Source organism: Choloepus didactylus, chromosome 22, assembly GCF_015220235.1.
Source record: "Choloepus didactylus isolate mChoDid1 chromosome 22, mChoDid1.pri, whole genome shotgun sequence".
Lineage (NCBI taxonomy): Eukaryota > Metazoa > Chordata > Mammalia > Pilosa > Megalonychidae > Choloepus > Choloepus didactylus.
Genome location: NC_051328.1, coordinates 20,059,499 through 20,078,728, shown reverse-complemented (window position 1 = coordinate 20,078,728; position 19,230 = coordinate 20,059,499). Strand labels below are relative to the sequence as shown.

At 42.7% G+C, this 19,230-nt stretch overlaps 1 protein-coding gene across 4 annotated transcripts in view; it reads left to right on the top strand.

Moving 5' to 3' along the window:
* Positions 1-19,230, top strand: part of CDH11 (cadherin 11) — a 156,056-nt gene that overhangs the window by 62,599 nt on the left and 74,227 nt on the right. For 3 of the 4 annotated variants that reach the window (XM_037815899.1, XM_037815901.1, XM_037815900.1), the window contains exon 2: positions 1,179-1,303. The exons of the other annotated variant lie outside the window; for it this stretch is intronic. The gene's annotated coding sequence lies outside the window, so the exon portion shown is untranslated. The remainder of the gene's footprint in view (positions 1-1,178; positions 1,304-19,230) is intronic. 4 annotated transcript variants of the gene reach the window in all.

Here is a 19,230-nt window from a genome sequence, read left to right as displayed (position 1 = left end):
CAGGACACCGTGTGCTATTCTGTTCTTGACATACTGGGAACAGTGCTCAAAGGGGCATTTTTATTGTTCTTCTTGCTAAAGTCATCAAAGCAGAGTTCTATGAACAAGATTTTAGTAGATTTACAATTCATTTACAACCCTTCACTAAGATTTATTTTTTTTGGAGGGGTGTAAGGAAGGGGAATTATATGTGTGTGTGTGGGGGGGGGGTCTGTTAGATGGAACCAAGGTGAGGCAAAGAAAAATGGATTTGGAAAGAAAGAAAGAATGATACATAAAGTGAGAGAAGCTGTTTAAGCCCTGACATAGGCTGAGTTGGTCCTAGAAGGTAGAAGCTCTAGAGATGAAGGACGTTCAAGAACTCCTTTATGCTGTTGTGCTAAGGAAGCTATGCCAGCCGCCACCTTCCTTGGTTCAGTGCCTCAGTTTTTAAAGATGACAGCTGTTCAGACACTCCATATTCTTCTCTTCATTCATTCAGCAAATATACGTTGAACAGCTGCTCTGGGCTAGGAAATGTGTCAGACACTTTGGGAGAAATGAAGATGAATCAGAGCAGAATCCAAGCAGAACACAGCCTCCTCACAGAAAATCCAGCATGTGGTAGTGAGGGTGGGGGAAGGAAATGTCTTTAAAAATAGTGGCTGCTCTGTCAGCCCAGTGCTGTCGTCTGCTGGGGTGGAGATGAGATCTCCTAGCACCACTGCCACCACTGGGGCTGTTTACCCTTGAGTGCATCATTCTGGCAGCACCAGAACAGAGCTTCTCACTTTAGGAGGGAAGGCGCGCTTTGTTCCTGTCAGATGGAATGTGGATTTGGTCAGAAACTAGCTCTATGAATTAATATCTCCCTCTACATACTTGTTAGTGCTAGAGCTAAAGTACTTAGCATGTTCATCAGCTCAATGTATAATTGCTTTTATCTCTGTTATCAAAGTACCAAATGCAGATGTGTTAATCACACCATCTTGTGGTACCTCTATCTGTGACAACTTTTCCCCACTTTTCTTGTAATAGTAATAAATATCTTACATCTCTCTCATCAACTATTGACTGTTCTCCTTCTAAGGAGAAACGTCTGTTGTATGCAAATTATATCCCCCGGGCCTAGAATTGTATGATTGTAGCAGTTTTTATGTCACCTCTGGAATTACTAATGGGCCTTTCACTTTTTGCAGAAATCACTGTGTTTTTGGCTCTGTGGCCCCGTGATGTTCATTCCTGTTGTCATTTGTTGAGTGACCAATCCAATGGGTGGAGTATCTTATAGAAATTGGCAGCAAGTATCCAATGGGTGAAGAAGGTAAGATGGACCAATATTACTGAGTTTTGTGCATGTTACTGTGTATGCAGAAGTGAATGTATTCTCACCGGGGCCATCCCACGAACCTGGCTTGATTTGGACCTTCACCAAAGAGCTAAGTAGACTTTCAGGGGAAGTGAGACACCTTCCTTCTTGGGCTTCAGGACTGTGGTTATTTGATGTTCTTGTAATTGGGTTCCCTTTGTTGAATACCTACCATGTGTCAGTACAGGGATGATAGTTTATTTGGCTCCAGAACATCTAGAGGAGAAAAAAGAAACTTGGAGTTGTTATAATTCTTTATCAAGCACTTGGCTGGACAGACTGACAGAGGCTATGGCTATGTCATTTCCCCCTTTTTCTTTCTTTTGAAAAGAATTCCTTTAATATAAACAAGGTAGCTTATTTCTCATGAGGAAAAGAACATGGTAGGAGGTTGGTCCTTTTAGATCTCCAGACACAGATCATGAGCCAGGAGGCCTGATTCCAACTTCCAGTCCCAGCTCTGCCGTTCAATGCCAGTACGCCCTTGAGCAAATGAGCTCTTTGCTGGGCTACAAGGGTGAAAGGATTTAGAGTCTCGAAGAGTTCTGAAGTTCTAAGAGTCTATGAATCCATTTACCGTCCCCATCTGCTTGGTAGTGACTGGAGCTATTTTTATAGGGTGTCCAAATATACAGATAGAAATTTAACAATTAAGTCTTCCAGCATGACTTTCCACACCTTGGGGTTCGAGAGCCATCCATACAGTGTCTATAGGGTTGATCACCATGTGGATGTCTGGCAGGTACCCTAAATTCAGAGGCCAAATATGACTCATGATTTTGTCTTCTAAACTTTCATTTCCTCTTATGTCCTACATTTCAGTTATTGCATCAATATTCACCCAACCAGAATCATGGGAAACATCCCTTATGCTTCTCAATCTCTCACTTCCAATAGCAGCTTAATCATATCAATTCCTATTGATTCTACTCTCTGATTGCCTCTGAAATCTTTCTGTTTCTCTCCATCCCCACCCAGCATGATTCATCTTTCGTACCCATCCTGAACAATGTTCCTAAGCCCAAATATTATGTTACTTCCCACTTAATACCTTTAATCTTTAATAGTAAAGCTCTGAATGCCTTAGTAAGCCTCTAGGATCATTTAATAATGGGGTCCTTGTGTCATTATCCAGACCCATCTTTTGAACCCTCTTTCTCCCCACCAGTCCCACCAGCCCTCGCTATATACATGCACTCTTAAGATTTACCCATACAGCACAACCATCATTCCCCAAAGCCCTGTGATCTCACTCTCTTCTGAATCTGCCACAGGCCAATACTTAATCATCTCTGTATATTAACTTGGACCTCATTATCTCTAAGGAGTTCTTTTTGATCCCCTGAGACTGAACTTTTGTTATCTCCTGGGAAATCCTTTAGCAGTCAGGGATTACTCCATTACTATGATTTTGGCATTGGGTTGTAATTGTCTATCTAGTTATCATCCCAGCTAGATCTGGAGGCTCTATGGGACCACCATGCTCCCAGTTGCAAGCACTATACCTGGCACAGAATAGGTTCTAAATAAATATTTATTAAATATATGAACAGAGACTGCCTTTAGTATATTTTGAATAAAAGATGATGAATGGGTGCCAATGTCATTACACAGAGAAAAGTCATAATAATGGCAGCCAACTGGTTTTGAGTGCTTACTCTGTACCAGACACTGTGATAAGGTCTTTAAATTTATCACCTACTTAATTCTTTCAGAAGTCTATGTGGTCAGTATTACTATTATCCACAATGTTAAAGGTGAGGAAACTGAGTCTTAGAGAAGATAAGTAACTTATCTATAGCCATACAAGAGTATGTCAGGAGACAGAAATTTGACCTCTTACCACTCCCCTCTCTGCTTTTCTAGGCATTACAGGGATGGTCCTTTCTTAACACTGGAACCCACAAAATCCTTTTACACTCATGTCTTTTTTTTTTTTTAATTGAGATTGTTTGCATACCATACAATTATCCAAAGATCCAAAGTGTACAATCAATCAGTTGCCCCCGGTGCCATCATACAGCTGTGCATCCATCACCACAATTAATTTTTTTTTTAATTTTTAGAACATTTTCATTACTCCAGAAAAAAAATACAGACAAAAAAAAAAGGAAACTCAAGTCCTCCCATACTCCTAACTACCCCTCCTCCACTGTTGACTCATAGTATTTGCATAGCACATTTGTTACTGTTGATGAAAGAATGTTAAAATACTACTAACTGTAATTAGTTTGCAACAGGTATATTTTTTCACTATATGCCCCTGTTTTTCTTTAAAGCTTCAGAATAGTATTTAATTTTCAGATATTTATAATCATCTTATTTGATATCACAAAATAGTGGCCGTGTTATAAATTTTACAGATGAGGATATTGTTGCACTATTCTCACCATACCTAGGTTGCAGAATAAATCTCAATACAGATCAATACTTCCCCTTCTTCCTCCTTTGGATATTTACAAACATGCCTACACATAACTCTTGCTATTCAGATTATTTTTATCTGAACCAAGGAACTAAATGCATTGAGATAATTTTGTTTTGTTTATAGGAATGCTCACTGTAAACTATATAAGCTCAGGGATCAGAGTAAATAGATTTCTTTTTTTTTTTTTTTTTGCCAAACCCTCTATCTGAACTCAGAAGCTAAAATGGTTCAGTATTTTCCATTAACTATGCAATAAATAGCAAATCTTGGGTCCACAATTAATGTTCTTTTGTTTCAGTGTCTGAAATAGAAGTTAATAATTGCCACTTAAATTTAGTGGTTCAATGACTACAATAACAGATGTCTCTCCATATATAAATAGATATTTTCACCAACACTGCTCTCTGTATGCCTTTGCTCTATATATCCCATGCCTATCTGCAGACAATGGCATCTCATCTACACCAACCAATAAAACACGATTGAGAATACACATTTTCCAATGGTCTCAAAAAGTGTAAGAGTATTCCTTTGGATTTTCAAAAGAAGTCTATATAATAAATTTGATAGTTTTTAATTATTCTTAGTCTAATCCCTGTTTTATCAATTAGGAAACTAAGAGTCATCTTACAAGTTAAGTGAGATGACCACATTTATAATCAGCAAGTCAGAAAAGTGAGGCAAGTATCTTCATCTTCTGACTTCTAGTGTTTCAGAAAGAATGCCATACCATAAACCTGAGTTATCCATTTGAAATAGAGTGAAAGCAATGGTAGCATGGAACAGGATGTGATACCAAGTATGTTTTCTCCTTCATAATGTCACCATTCTGCAATGTCTGTTTGTTCCTCTCTGAAATGCGGAATTAAAAATAATTTAATATAGGGTTGTGTCTTATGATGACTATGATGATAATAAAGCCAAACTTATATTCAGTGGTCACTATATGGCTTAAAAATGCGTCTTCATCTAATATTACGGAACCTTTCTCCATCTCTCTGTCTCCTTTCTTTCTCGGTTGGTACAGCTCCCTTTAGTATCTCAAGTAGGACAGGTCTTTGATTAGCAAAATCTCTCAGCATTTGTTTGTCTGTGAAAAATTTAACCTATCCCACAAATTTAAAGAAGAGCTTTGCTGGATAAAGAATTCTTGGTTGGAAATTTTTCTCTCAGAATTTTAAATACGGTGTGCCACTGCCTCTTGCCTCCATGGTGGCTGCAGAGTAGTCACTACTTAGTCTTATGTTTTTTCCTTTGTATGTGGTGAATTGCTTTTCTCTTGCTGCTTTCAGAACTTGCTCCTTCTCTTCAGTATTTGACAGTCTGATCAGAATATGTCTCAGAGTGGGTTTGTTTGGATTTATTCTGTTTGGAGTTTGGTGGGCATTTATGCTTTGTGTATTTATGTTGTGTAGAAGGTTTGGGAAATTTTCCCCAATAATTTCTTTGAAAACTCTTTCTAGACCTTTACCCTTCTCTTCCCCTTCTGGGACACCAATAAGTCTTATATTTGGATGTTTTATTTTATCTATCATATCCCTGATGTCCATTTTGATTTTTTTCCCCATTCTTTCTTTTGTTCTTTCATTTTCCATTTTGTTGTACTCCAGGTCACTGATTTGTTGTTCAGCTTCCTCTAGGCTTGTACTATGAGTATTCAGGATCTTTTTAATTTGGTCGACAGTTCCTTTTATTTCCATAAGATCATCTATTTTTTATTTACTCTTGCAATTTCTTCTTTATGCTCTTCTAGGCTCTTCTTGATGTCCTTTATATCGTGTGCTATGGTCTCATTGTTTGTCTTTAGTTCTTTGATTAATTGCTCCAAGTACTGTCTCCTCTGATCTTTTGATTTGGGTGTTTAGGTCTTGGTTATCCATATCATCTGGTTTTTTTATATGCTTTAAAATTTTCTGTTGTTTTTGGCCTCTTGGCATTTGCTTAACTTGATAGGGTTCTTTTAGGATATGAATGCTAATTCAGAGGCTTCTCTCTAATTTGTCAGATCTACAGCTTGGTGATGTACACTTTCTCTAACTAACTGCAAGCCACCTATTCCCCTCAAGCCAGTTCTCCCCAACTTGCTCTTTGTGGTGTGTGGGGGTCTGATTCTTGTGGGGTCCAATTGGTGCACCAGTTTTGTGTGTGTAGTTGGTGCTGTCCGCCCTGAATGTGGGGTGTGTGTCTGAGTGGTTGGGGAGCGAGGGTGGCTTTAACAATCAAACCTTTCAGGTGTTCCTGGAGATTTAAGGCTGTTTTAAGAGTCTAAACCTTCAGTTCAGTCTCGCCACAGATTGTCTGTGCCACTGACCTACAAGTCCTTGGTATTGGCGTATGATCCCTGGGATTTCTGAGTGGGTCCCTCTTCTAAGCCGTGCCCTTCTAGGGCCTCTGCTGAGGGAAGGTTGTGCTACGTCACAAGTGCGTGCCATCCCTCAAGGGAAGTTCTGGGCCACTGGGCCATATAGGGGTGGTCCCAGCCTGCTGAAAGGATGGCTGTATGGGGTGTGCCAATCTCCCCCCTTTCACACCGCTCCATCCCGCCGCTCTGGGACAGTCAGCTGCGGGTGCACCGAAGGTCACTGTCCACACCAGACACTGTTGCATGCTGGAAACACTTCCTGTCGCACTGGGTTTCCTGGCACAGCTCTGGATTATGGCGCCAGCTCTGGGCAGGAGCATTCCCAGCCTGCCAGGAAGATGGCTATAAGGGGCATGGTTTCGCTCCCCTTTTGGCTAACCCCTGCCTGCCTCATTCCGAGACAATTAGCAGCAGGTGCGTGAAAGGCTATCGTCCATGCCAGATACTGAGGCATCCCCACAGGTTGTGGAGACGCTGTTCCTGCCGTGCTTCCCTGTGTGGTCCCCGCTGCCGTATCTGCAGCTGCTTTTGGGCTTTTAAAAAGAACTAGTCGGACTCCAAGCACCAACACATGGCTTCCCCACACTGCAGTGTGGCTGCCAGACATTCAGCAGGTTCACTCACCCGAGGACGCAGACTCCTGGCCTCACCAAGTGCATGATCCCTGCGGATCCAGCAGACCCTGTCCTGCTGGTGCATCGCTGGAACCGGTGTTCTGGGTCACCCTCTGGCCTTTATCTAGTATTTTCCATGGAGGTGTTTTTTTGCCCTGTCTTTCCTAACCACTATCTTCTGGAGGTCCTGATCCACAGTTTTTACTTACAGATTTTATGCTGTGATCTTGGGCATTCCTCCCAATTCAGGTTGGTGTATGATGAGTGGACAGTCACGTTTGTCCCCCCGCAGTTATTCTGGCTTATTTACTAGTTGTTTCTGGTTTTTTCAGTTGTTCCAGGGGGACTACTTGGCTTCTACTCCTCTCTATGCCACCACCTTCTACACTCATGTATTAATGTGGCTCTGTTGTAGGGCCAAAATTTAGACTTGGGAGCCCCCAGTTCTTTCTCCCATACCCTGGTCAATATTTGTTAGGGACAGAAACCAGTGCAAATGCACTGGTATGATTTGGAAATTGTATGCTCGCCTCCTCTCTCATTTGCATATTTTGCACTCATTTGCTCTGAAGCCTGGCTTAGCAGATGAGACGTGCCTCTCCTGTGGAAATGTCTGTGAATGACGATCTTCTCATTTCTGCCGAGCCAAATGGGTCTCTTCATTTCATCGGCCCTCTGAATTCTTCAATAGGATCTGTGACTGACATTTCTTATTTTTCTCGATAATGGGGACAATTAGAATGAGATATCAATGAAGCAGAGTCAAAAGTTAAATAGAAAATACTTGAATTTAATTTCTTTGCTAGGAAATGTTACTTTTTTTTTTCAGTGAGAAATTAAGAATAGCCTATTTTGAAGAATTCTACATAGGGTTAGTTCTAAGGAGGAAAAAGGTAAAATATTCTAATGCTTGTAGCACCGTTCAAGAACCACAGCATGGTGCCAGTGGAAAGGCCCTTTGATCTTTTAGTAAAAGCTTCTTGTTCTACAGATAGGAATTGGTGCCCAGAGGGGAAAAGGAGTCCTGCTGAAAGGTTTGGGAAGAACTGAAAAGGTAACAACTTTGGCTTAAGACTCAGATTCCTGATCCTCAATCAGTTGTCACCCACTGGGTGGCAGAGATGGAACGGCGGTTTCCCTTTCCTCGAGGAGCTTACAGTTAAGCAGCTCTCTCTATAAAACCAAAATCTGGGTGGGAAGGAGAGAGAGAGAGGAGAGAGAGAGAAGGAGAGGGAGTATAAGAGAGGGAAGGGGAGATGCTTTTAACAAATGGTGGTGATGAGGTTTGGGCTTACAAGATTAGCTCTCTGGCTGAGCCCCAGGGAAATCCACGTGGGCTTCCATTCCTGGCCCGTCTTACTCAGGAGCCTCCTTGGAGCAGGGAAGATATTACACGGGTGGCTACAGGACAGGGCTGCAAAGCCCTCCTGCCTGGCTGGGCTCTCAGTGGAGCACTGGGGCACAGAAATGAATGTTTGGAGAAAAGAAAAAGACTTGCCCTCATGCTCATGAAAAGTACACATACTCTGAGATACTCCTGGGTGCTCATCAACAGAGGGTGCTGGTCACAGGTCATCCGGTTATCTCTCATTTGCATAGAAATCAGTCCCAAATTGCTTCTTGAGTCGGAGCTCACCTGTGCTGGAGGCTTCCCCAGGCTCTGTGTTATCTTTGATGTTTTGAAACATTGGCAGCCCGCTTCCTAAGCCCCGTGCCCGCTGGGTCTGTCTGTGAAAGCACATTTCCTATTTGGGGATGTAGGCCACTGTGGAGAAACAGGCCAAGTGTCTGCCTGTAGCTGGTGTCACTGGAAGCATAAAGGGACATTTGGGTCACGCGGCGACGACTTTGCAGAGCTTGAACAATGTGACAGGGCTTCTACCGCAGTCAAGTAACGATTACACGAACCTCTTATGTGTTAGGTAATGTGAGCATCTTATACATGCCCAAAATCAATACTCAAGGAATACCTTAATCAAAGCTGTGCTTCTTTGATCTTGCTTTATTTAACTAGGAGGGAATAAAAAGCAGAGAGCACTACTGAGAAAAACGGTAACAGATATTTATTGAGCATGCCTATGTGTCAGTGCTCTGCTGCTGCTTTACATCCATTAGCAACTAGTATGTGCAGCAATTATGTCACTTTTATAGATGAGGGCCACAGGGTGGGCAATGGGGGTGGGGGGCAGGGCTTAAGGGAGGCCTGGATGGAAGGGGCTCCACTCCTCTGCACAGCACAGCCATTCCTCCTACTAATCAAGATGAGCTCCAATTCTTTTGTACCCTGACTTCCAGTTGTACCCAAGTTGGAGTGGGAGAGGGTCAGGAGGACAATTATTACTAGTTACCCTACTTTGGGGATATGATTCATTTTGTTATGACCATATCCTCAAAGTCCACTTGCATTATAAAGGAGACCAAGGTGGTCCAGCAAAAGCACCAGGATGCAGCTAAAGGTCTACATTGAGTAAAGACGCAAGTCATCAGAGAGGAAAAAGGACCCTAGATATAGTCACTCATCAACCATCTTTTGAGAACCTTCTGTATTTTAGCTCCTGACCTAGGTACTGGGGATACAAGTATGAACAAAACCAAAGTCATGGCCTCAAGAGCCCCCTTTTAAGTGACGGAGCCAGGCAGACAAATAGCTAAGACATGGAATTATTTAGAGATGTCACCACAGTCCATAAAAGCACCAAGGGACTGTCTCTGCTGAAGGAAATCATGGAAGGCTTCTGTGAGGAGGTGACCTTTGGGTTTCAACTCAAAGAATAAGTAATGAATTTACCAGGGGGAGATAATCAGGAAGCATTTACCAGGCAAAAAGGAGGCTGTAGAAGTTCTAGAATCAATGCTTGTCATGACTCAGTGGAGAGTCCATGAAATGTTTGTTTTAATTTTTATTTATCTATAAATAAATTCAACACAAACATGGTTTAATATTCAAAAGGTAAAATAATGGTCTTCAGAAAATTAAGTCTCCTTTCATTCCTGTACTCTAGTCCCTCAGTTTTGCTCCTTGGAGGCAATCAATATTTCTGATTTTCTATGTTAACTTTCAGAGATTTTTGGGTTGTTAAAAACACATCTATATTGTTGCTTCCCTAAACTTATATACATCCATGGTATCTGACTATAAACACTGTTCTAAACACTGTTCTGGACCTCGATTTAAAAAAAAATTATGAAGTTTTCCCCTTGCTTGTTTTGCTTGCTCTTCTTTGATTTTTAAACTTTTTAAAAATTGAAAACATTTCAAACCTAAAGAAAAGTTGAGAAAATAATACAAAAATTCTTATGAACCCATTGTCTAGAATCACTGATTTTTATACAGTTCTGTTGAGATCTATTCATATACCCTACAAACATCCTCAGTGTACAATCATTTGTTCACAACACCATCACATAGTTGTGCATTCATCACCACAATCAATTTTTGAACATTTTCTTTATTCCAAGAGATAAAAATAAAAGTAAAAAAAGAACACCCAAAACATTCCATTCCATCCCCTCACCTCCACCCTGTGCCGATTTGGATGTATTATGGCCCCCAAAATTCCATTATCTTTGATGCAATCTTGTGGAGGCAGACATATTAGTGCTGATTAGGTTGGAACCTTTGGATTAGGTTGTTTCCATGGAGGTGTGACCCACCCAACTAGGTGATAACTCTGATTAGATAATTTCCATGGAGGTGTGGCCCCGCCCATTCAGCATGGGTCTTGATTAATTCACTGGAGCCCTATAAAAGACAGAAGCTCACTGCTTGCTGCAGCTGAAGGACACATTTTGAAGACAGCTGTTGAAAGCTGCCATTTTGGAGAGTGCCATTTTGAAACACAACCTGGGAGCAAGCAGACACCAGCCATGTGCCTTCCCAGCTAACAGAGGTTTTCCTGAAGCCATTGGCCATCCTTCAGTGAAGGTACCTGATTGTTGATGTGTTACCTTGAACACTTTATGGCCTTAAGACTGTAACTGTGTAACCAAATAACCTCCCTTTATAAAAACAAATCCATTTCTGTTGTTTTGCCTAATGGCAGCATTGGCTAACTGGAACTCCCCCATCCCACCTTTTTTTCATTTAATTTTTGTCCCCATTTTTCTACTCATAGGTCACTACACTGGATAAAGGGAGTGTGAGCCACAAGGTTTTCACAATCACACAGTCACACTGTGTAAGCTACATAGTTATACAATTGTCTTCAAGAATCAAGGCTACTGGATTGCAGTTCAACAGCTTCAGATATATCCTTCTAGCCATTCCAACACACTAAAAATTAAAAAGGGATATCTATATAGCACATAAGAATACCAGAGTGACCTCTCAACTCCATTTGAAGTCTCTGTCACTGAAACTTTATTTTGTTTCATTTCTCTTCCCCCTTTTGGTCAAGAAGGATTTCTCAATCCCATGATGCTGGGTCTAGGTTCATCCCTGGGAGTCATGTCCCATGTTGCCAGGGAGATTTACACCCCTGGGAGTCATGTCCCACATAGGGGGTAGGGTAGTGAGTTTACCTGTCGAGTTGGCTTAGAGAGCAAGGCCACATCTTAGCAACAAAGAGGTTCTCTGGGGGAGACTTTTAGGCACAATTATAAGTAGGCTTCACCTCTCTTTTGCAATAACAAGCTTTATAAGGAAAAGCCCCCAGATTGAGGGCTCAGGCTACTAAATTGGTAGTCCTCAATGTTTGTGAGAATATCGGTAATAGCCAAGGTGGGGAAATCCAACATTTCTGCATTTTTCCCCAGTTCTTCAGGGGTGCCCTGCAACTACATTTCAATTCTCTGCCCAAATTACTTTGGGTTGTATTGGGATTTTACCTAACCTGTACAAACCTACCAGATAGCACTTCTTATACAAAGTTCTATGTACTTATGGTGTTTGAATAAACTGACCATACAAGTTATGTAGTGTGCTGCAGAAAATATAGACTCTGCACCAAATTAACGTCTCTTACCCTGGTCTCACACAGAAGTTGAAGTTTTAAAACACAGTCTGTATCATCCTTTACCCTTTGACCTGATTTACCTGAGTCCTAACCAGATCCACTTCATTCATATCTCTAACTGAAGTCTACATTGTTTTTCAGCTTTTTTAACAGATGCCATAAGAGGTAATACATTCATAGCCGACGAGCTCTAGCTCTAAGTTTCAGGTAGAATCCCTGATTTTTTCAAATCATTTTGCTATGTTCCATGTAGTCATTTTATGAACTTGACAGTTTATCCATCATCAGGGTACATCTTGGATGTTGGCTACCCACAGAGCTGGGTGAGCTTCCTCTACATGGCCCTTATTTAGAGAGAGAACCCAGGTGTATTTGAAACCAGAGAACATTCCTCTTTCTCAATGTCTGTGTCCTTGTGATGCCATAGCAGCAAATTCCCCCAGAATGGGGGTGGCTGGCAGAGCCCTCTTTGGGCCACTTGATACCCACCTTGTGCTTTTCTTTGGGGAAGGGCTTTGCCCTGTCTCTTCAAGCACTCAGGAAGAGGAGAGTGTCTTGGGCAGATGAGATGCTCCCTGAGCTTGCCTTCTGGGCCCAGTGGTCCGGGGTGGGAACAGACGGTACAGTTGAAATCTAATCACTTCATTTCCGACAACGGACCATTTAGTTAGTGTGACTTGTCTGTTCTGCTTGTCAGAGTCAACACAACTCCTCAAAGGCTGGTATAGGATTCCCTCCTCTTAAAGATCAAAGTGGCTGAGCGTTGCTCATGTTATCTGTGCACTTCCTCTGTGCGGTGCGTGACGAAGGATATTTTGTACTCAAAGTGAGAGGGACTTCGAATACTGACAGGCAGGAAGCAACCTAATAAGACAATGTGATGTGGCTTTGCAGCTATGTGCTCTGGGGCTGGGAGGATTGTTTTCAGGCATTCATCCATTCATTCAGTCATCAAACAGTTTGTGAAAGCCTTCGTGGCACTCGTCCATGCTCTGTGCCAAGACATCTACATGCTCCCTGCTGCCTGGGGTCTCAAGCTCTATAGGTGACGCACATACAGACACATCAGGGCTGAATAAAGCAGTTGAACCTGAGTGCAGTGCAGTGGAATTGCCAAAGAAGGACTTCCTGGCCATTCATTCATTAATTCATTCATACATTAATCACATATTTATTGACTACTGACTCAGTGCTGAATTCACCCGGCAGCTGTGAATAAAACTACTGGAGTTCCTCTTCTCATGGAGCTCACATGCCATTGGGGGCTAGCTTTGGCCCTTCCAAGTCTATCCGTGTCCTTAAGTTGGGTCCATCAGAAAAGGACGGCTGCCCCTAGAGTGTGTCAAGAGAAAGTCAGGACTTTGCCCTGCTGCCCTTCCTGGCTCCAAGTGATTCCTAAGCCACAGAATCACCATTTCCTCCAGAAACTACTAACTCAAAATACCCTGTGCCTTCCGGGGGACTTAGAGCCCAAGGCAGTTTGAGAGAGCAGGGAAGGGAAGATAAGAAACCACCCTAATATCTCCCACCAATTAATCATGGATACTGAAGATCGAAAAGGCTGCAGCCAGGCACCTGGCAGAGGCCTCCATTTGGAGGGTTTAGAAAAACTGCAGAGGGGCCAGTGAGCTCATCTTTTCTTTTCAAGAGGCTCTGAATTTTAGAAGCTAAGTACCCTTCCAAATGCTGTTAGGTTGCCATAGCAACATTTCTTATACTATTTTTCTGATTTTAAGAGAAATCTTTTTAAAAATTCAGTCACATTCTTGCTGGGGCTAGTGAGAAGGTAGCTCTCTAAATGAATGTCTAGCAAGTTTCCTGAAGTATCCTATTTTTGTCCATAGCAGATACTATTTTGTATCTGTCAGTACTCCCAAACTCTCTTGAAAATTTCCACTTGAAAAATGAACCCAGGAAAATAGTCATTCATTGCCCCTAAATAGTTGACATCATGCTTTGGGCCAAGAAAGAAAAAACCTTTGTTGCAAGTGTAATTGCATTCTTGTCAAGAGTCTGAGCTGGACGGTCTGCACCTGCTGCACCCACCCCCCGCAGTGGCAGCAAGGAGCTGTGCTCACACAGCCATGTCCGGGCCGGCCAGTGCACAGGTCACGGGAGCAAGTCCACCTCAATTCCCTCTTCCTCAATCCATGCTCCACTGAGCTGCAACATGATTTTCTAAAATGCAAATTATATTAAGTTTGCTCTATCTTAAAACCCTTCAAAAGCTTGCATTCCTTGAAGGATGTGAGGACTTGGGGTATGTACCCAGAAAAACATATTCTCAATCTTAATCCATTCCTGGGTATGTGAACCCATTTTGATGAACACCTTTTGATGAGGTGACTTCAGTTAAGGTGTAGCCCAACTGAATCAGGGTAGATCTCAATCCTATTACCGGAGGCCTGATCAGGAAAGTCACAGGGAGAGAAAGTCATGGGAAGAAGCCAGAAGTCAATGGAACCCAGAGAGGCCAGGAGAGGCCACCATGTGCATTGCCATGTGATGAAAAAGCCAAGGACCAAGGATCACTGACATCCGGCCCCCGGACGCAACAGTCTTCTGGGACAAAGCATCATTCTGATGATGCCTTGCTTTTGGACTTCCCCTAGCCTCAAAACTGTGAGCCAATGAAGTCCCATTATTTAAGCCAACCCATTGCATATTGTTATTTTATTTTATTTTTTAGCAGCCAGAAAACTAAAACACAAGATAAAGTCCAAAGTCCTTCACCTTCATGCGATGACCTGACATGATCCAACCCCAATTCCTCTCATCTCCTAGTATGCCTCCTTCCAACATCCCATTGGACACTCCATAAATACCATATTATTGGTAGACCCTGAGCACATGATGTTTCACACTGCAGTTCTCTTGCACAAGTTTGCCCTTCTCTCTCGTCTGCTCTGTCCCCAATGACCTGGGTATGCAGAGATGGGTCCTCTCCTCTGGGTGGGTTCCCTGGCCCCATGAGATAGGGTCTACCACTTCTTCCTGTCTGCAGGTGCCTTTGTTCCTCCAGTTGCATAGTGACCTCCATGAGCCCTACGTACCTTTGCCTTCATGAACTCATTCTTCCATTAAAATAAAATTAAAAATTTTATTTTACTACCATTTTGGTATAAAGCTGAATATAGTCTTCTACCTTAAAAGGTCATTTTTTTCCTTCTCATTTTAAAATAAATTAAAACATTTCCATGAGTCCCCCAAAGGTTTTGTGGGCTCTGGTCTCTGCATCGACTGTGTCTAATAGGTAGGTTGGCCCTGCTGTCCCTTTGTCACTATAACACATTGCCATTTATTTGCCTACAAGCCTGAAGATCCTTGAGGAAAGAATTTGGAAGTTTAGTTCCGCGTCTCCTATTGCAGTATGAGGAGCACCTGTGCATGCCCAGTGACTGCAATGGTCAGAACTGGCTTTCACTGAAATGGGGTCTGTCTCCATCTACGTGGGCTTCCAGTGCTGAGGGCTGTGACTGACACTCCCTGCTAGGCCAGTGCTTACGACTGCCAGTTGATTAGCAGAATGGACAACATCCTGCCTTCACACTATCAGCACAGCCCTTTAAAGATTACATAGATCTTCTTTGTGCATTATCCACTTTGATCCCTTGACGTGGGCCTTATCCAACATATTCCACAGAAGAATCAACTGAGGCTCACAGAGGTTAGGCAGAATCTAGAAAACAGAGTTTTTCTCTGTTTTCCTCTGCCCAGGGTCACACATAATATATGGTGGGTCAATATTTCTAATACTTTTTTTCTCCCCAACACCAATGTCACTATTCTTTCTATGAAACCATACAGTTATCAACCCAAATATAGGCAGAAATTACGTAGTCATCCTCTAAAATTTTTAGAGTTCCGAGACTTGTAAGAAACAGTAGATCCCTAAGCAGATAAGATCGCTTTGGTGGGCACTACACTATACCTTGCAGTTCCCCCTTCACTGGAAGACTGCTGATCCCAGCTGCTGGGAGTGCTGTTGGCAGTCAGTCTTCAGCTCTCAACCCCTACAGTGTTAGTCTCAGCTGCAAGGAGCCACCTCAAAGTCCTGCCCCTTCCTTGGGCAGCCCATGTTCGTTGACTGATCAATAAAGGCCTGGCCATCCCAGCTCAAATCAAAGTCATTTTGAAGGGCTGCCCTAGCTCCAAAAGACCATTTGAGGTGGACTGGGTGTGCATCTCACTTGTGTCTTTGTCTACTTCTGCTTTCCTGCCCTTCCCTTCCATGAGTGTTTTTCTCAAGGGCACCCTTTCGTAAACATACTCCATCTTTGAGTCTGGTGCCCAGAGAAACCAGCTCATCACAAACCCTATTGAGTATTTTGCAACAAGTGTTCTTGTATCTGTGCATGAACACATCACATTCAGTTGTTCCTTCATTGTTTTCACTGAATGCTTATTTACTGAATGCTTAGCAATGTGCTAGGTACGAAATACTGTGGCAAACAAGGCAGCAAAGGAACTCTGATCATGTGGAACTTCAATTATTTCTACTCTGAAGACAAGTTTTAGTCTTGTTTCTGCCACTCAGATTGTGAAGTTTCTTCCAGAGCCTTCAGTCTGCCCTCATGCTTCAGTGGAGGGACAAGAGAGCCTCCCATTGATTGAGCTCTGCTGATCTGCTTTGCAGAATAAATACTTTTCCAAAAAGACAAACATCTATGAATGGCCTCCCCCTGAGCCATCGTGGGACTCCATGGTAGGCCTTATCAGATGGCCCAGAGTGAAGTCGGGGTTAGGAAGGGCTAAGAAGGGACAGGAACCTGAAATGGCTGCTCAGCTGGAGGACAGAGGTGCAGATACAGGGAGAGCTAAACGTGTGACAGGAAGGCAACCGGTGGGAGTCACAGTCAGGCCCAGAAGTTGATCTGAACAGATCAGATGAAGAAGAGGCATCTCTAGATCTGGTTTACAGCAAAGTGGAATAACAGGGAGTTGGGGGCTCCTTTGCCATCATCCCATAGTTCTTATTTAAAACCATTCAATGACATGACAAACCATATTAATCAGAATAAAACCAGGGCCCTGCTTGGCACTGTCACTCATGACCTCTCCCCATCACCCACTCTGCTCCAGCCACAATGGCCTCTTGTTGCTTGAGGAGCCTCAGCTCTGTCTAGTCTCGGGGGCTTTGCATTTTCTCTGCTGTCAGACACCTCATAGGCCTGGCTCCTTCTTATCATTTAGGGCTCTGCTTCAAAGTCACCACCAGAGAGGGCTTTCCTAACCTCACAACCCCTACAGCCTCACCCTCCACCCACCCCAGGTTATTCAACATGTCATTATTCTGGCTAATTCTTCATAGCAGTTATCACACTCTGTGACTATCATGATGGATTCATTTCGTGGTTTACTTCTTTATTGTTGTTTCCCACAAGAGATCCTAAGCCCCCTGCAGTTCAGAGAATAGGTCTGTCTTGCCCACATAGTTACACTCTCAGTATCTAGAGCAGTGTCATCTACATCAGTAGTAAATCAGTAAATATTTCTTGAAAGGAGGACCCAGCCGATACCTAATTCTTGCACACTTCCTTTATGGGTTGGCGGGGATATGATGGTTTGGGTGTCTGCCTTATAAAACAGGTTGGAGCAGAGGGCTAGGGCCTGGGTTCTGCCACAGTGCTGGGAATCTTCACCCATCTCTCCCTCCATCCCCCTCCCCCACCCCACTCCCACTTTCTCTCACTGAGTTTCTCCTGGACCATCATTCATATTTGAGTGGCATCAGCTCCAGGAGCACTCCACTCTCGGGAAGCTGACAGCTGCATAATGGCCTCCCTGCATGTGCGTCTGTGCATTAGCACGGGCTTTTGGGGCCAGTTCCAGCTTGCCTGACCCATCTCCCTGCAGGAGAGACTGTGCATCTATAATACTCCGGAAAATTGGGGCTGACATGCAGCTTGGTACCCAAAGTGTTTTCACTCAAGCAAACACAGAGAATAATAGCCATGCACTTAAATGCTTGAGCAGGTATCACTTGGAGGAATGTTCCAATAATCCATGTTTATAAATCCTGTTAGTATGAATTTTTGAAATGGCACTTACTCCACTTTATTCTTGACAAACGGTGTTTGTAGCCATTGAGCTATTTTATTTCAATTATGTGCCGGTGTTATAAAGGGAAGGTTTCTGACAATAGCAAAGCATAAGCCATTTTTATTGTGCTTCTATCACTATTCCCCGTGCTAAACTTGACTGGACAGTTCATTAAGATGAAAAATTAACAGCACATGCTTTGGGGAGAATAATCATGGAACACGACAGCTTGTGGAGGCATCGGAATTCAGAGAAGCAGACAGATGACAAACGTGCTGGTCTCCGGAAGAAGTGGCGATTGGCCAATCCATCAGAAACCATGCGTTTACCGAGCACCTACTGTTTGTGCAGCCTAAACTTGGATGTTGGAGGAGGGAAACACAGGCTTTGCCCTCCAAGAACAAGCCAACTATTTGGGAAGGCCGGAGAGAGTCCAGCCGGCAATCAGGGAGCCCCTGAAAGGTGTGCTTTAACTGCCTGCCACTTGAGTGCTGACTCTGAGTTCAGGAGTAATTCAGTGTGGACTTTTGACATTTCTTAAACCTTGAAGAATAGCAGGACTTTGATTAGCAAAACATTTTGTTTTGTTTTCTAAATAATAACTACTAATGCCTATGGGCTTTCTTTTTGTGTTGACAAAAAATACTCTGAAATTCGATAGTGGCGATCAGTGCAACAACTTTGTGAATATACTAAAAACCACCAAATCGCACACTTTCAAGAGGTGAACATTATGATTTGTGAATTATATCTCCATAAAGCTGTTGTTTTTTAAAGAACTCTGAAAACTCCACAGAGCTAAATTAGCAATTATAGCAGATTTTATTACAAGATCAGAGAATTGGGCTTCATTTGAATAAAGAAAAGGGATGAGGCAGAGTAACGTTGATTGGGGTCTCTTTTCTGTGGGAAGGAAGGAAACATATACCCATTGAACAGATGAGGAAATCAAGAGTCAGATCAGCTGGTGCCTTGCCCAAGAAGCCAGAGAGCCAATAAGTAATGGGGTTGGGAATTCAACTATGGCCTTTCTGTCCCCACTCCACCCTGTTACCACAGAAAAGACAGATCCTGGGGAGTGCCAGTAACACAAATCACAGCCATGATAACAATTAGTTGCCTCTGCAGAGTATTTTAAAGTTTGGCGAGTATTCTCGACTCTCTTCTGTCCTCTGTTCTTTTTTTTTCATTTTTTTTAACTTTATCAAAAATAAAAAAAATAAACAATAATAAAACCACATTTCAAACAAAAGCAAAACAAAGGAATAAGAAAAACAAATAACCTAAAATAACTACATTTCTGTGCACTTGTTCCTACCATACCCCCCAGAAATTAACAAACCATAGTCATTCCAGAGCATTCCCAGAACATTAAGTCTACCCTCCGTAACTTATCTGTTCTTATTAGATTATCATTCCCCCTTCGCTATTTGCTGTCTATCGCTAGGTCCCTTACATTCTACAATATAAATGTCCTCTGT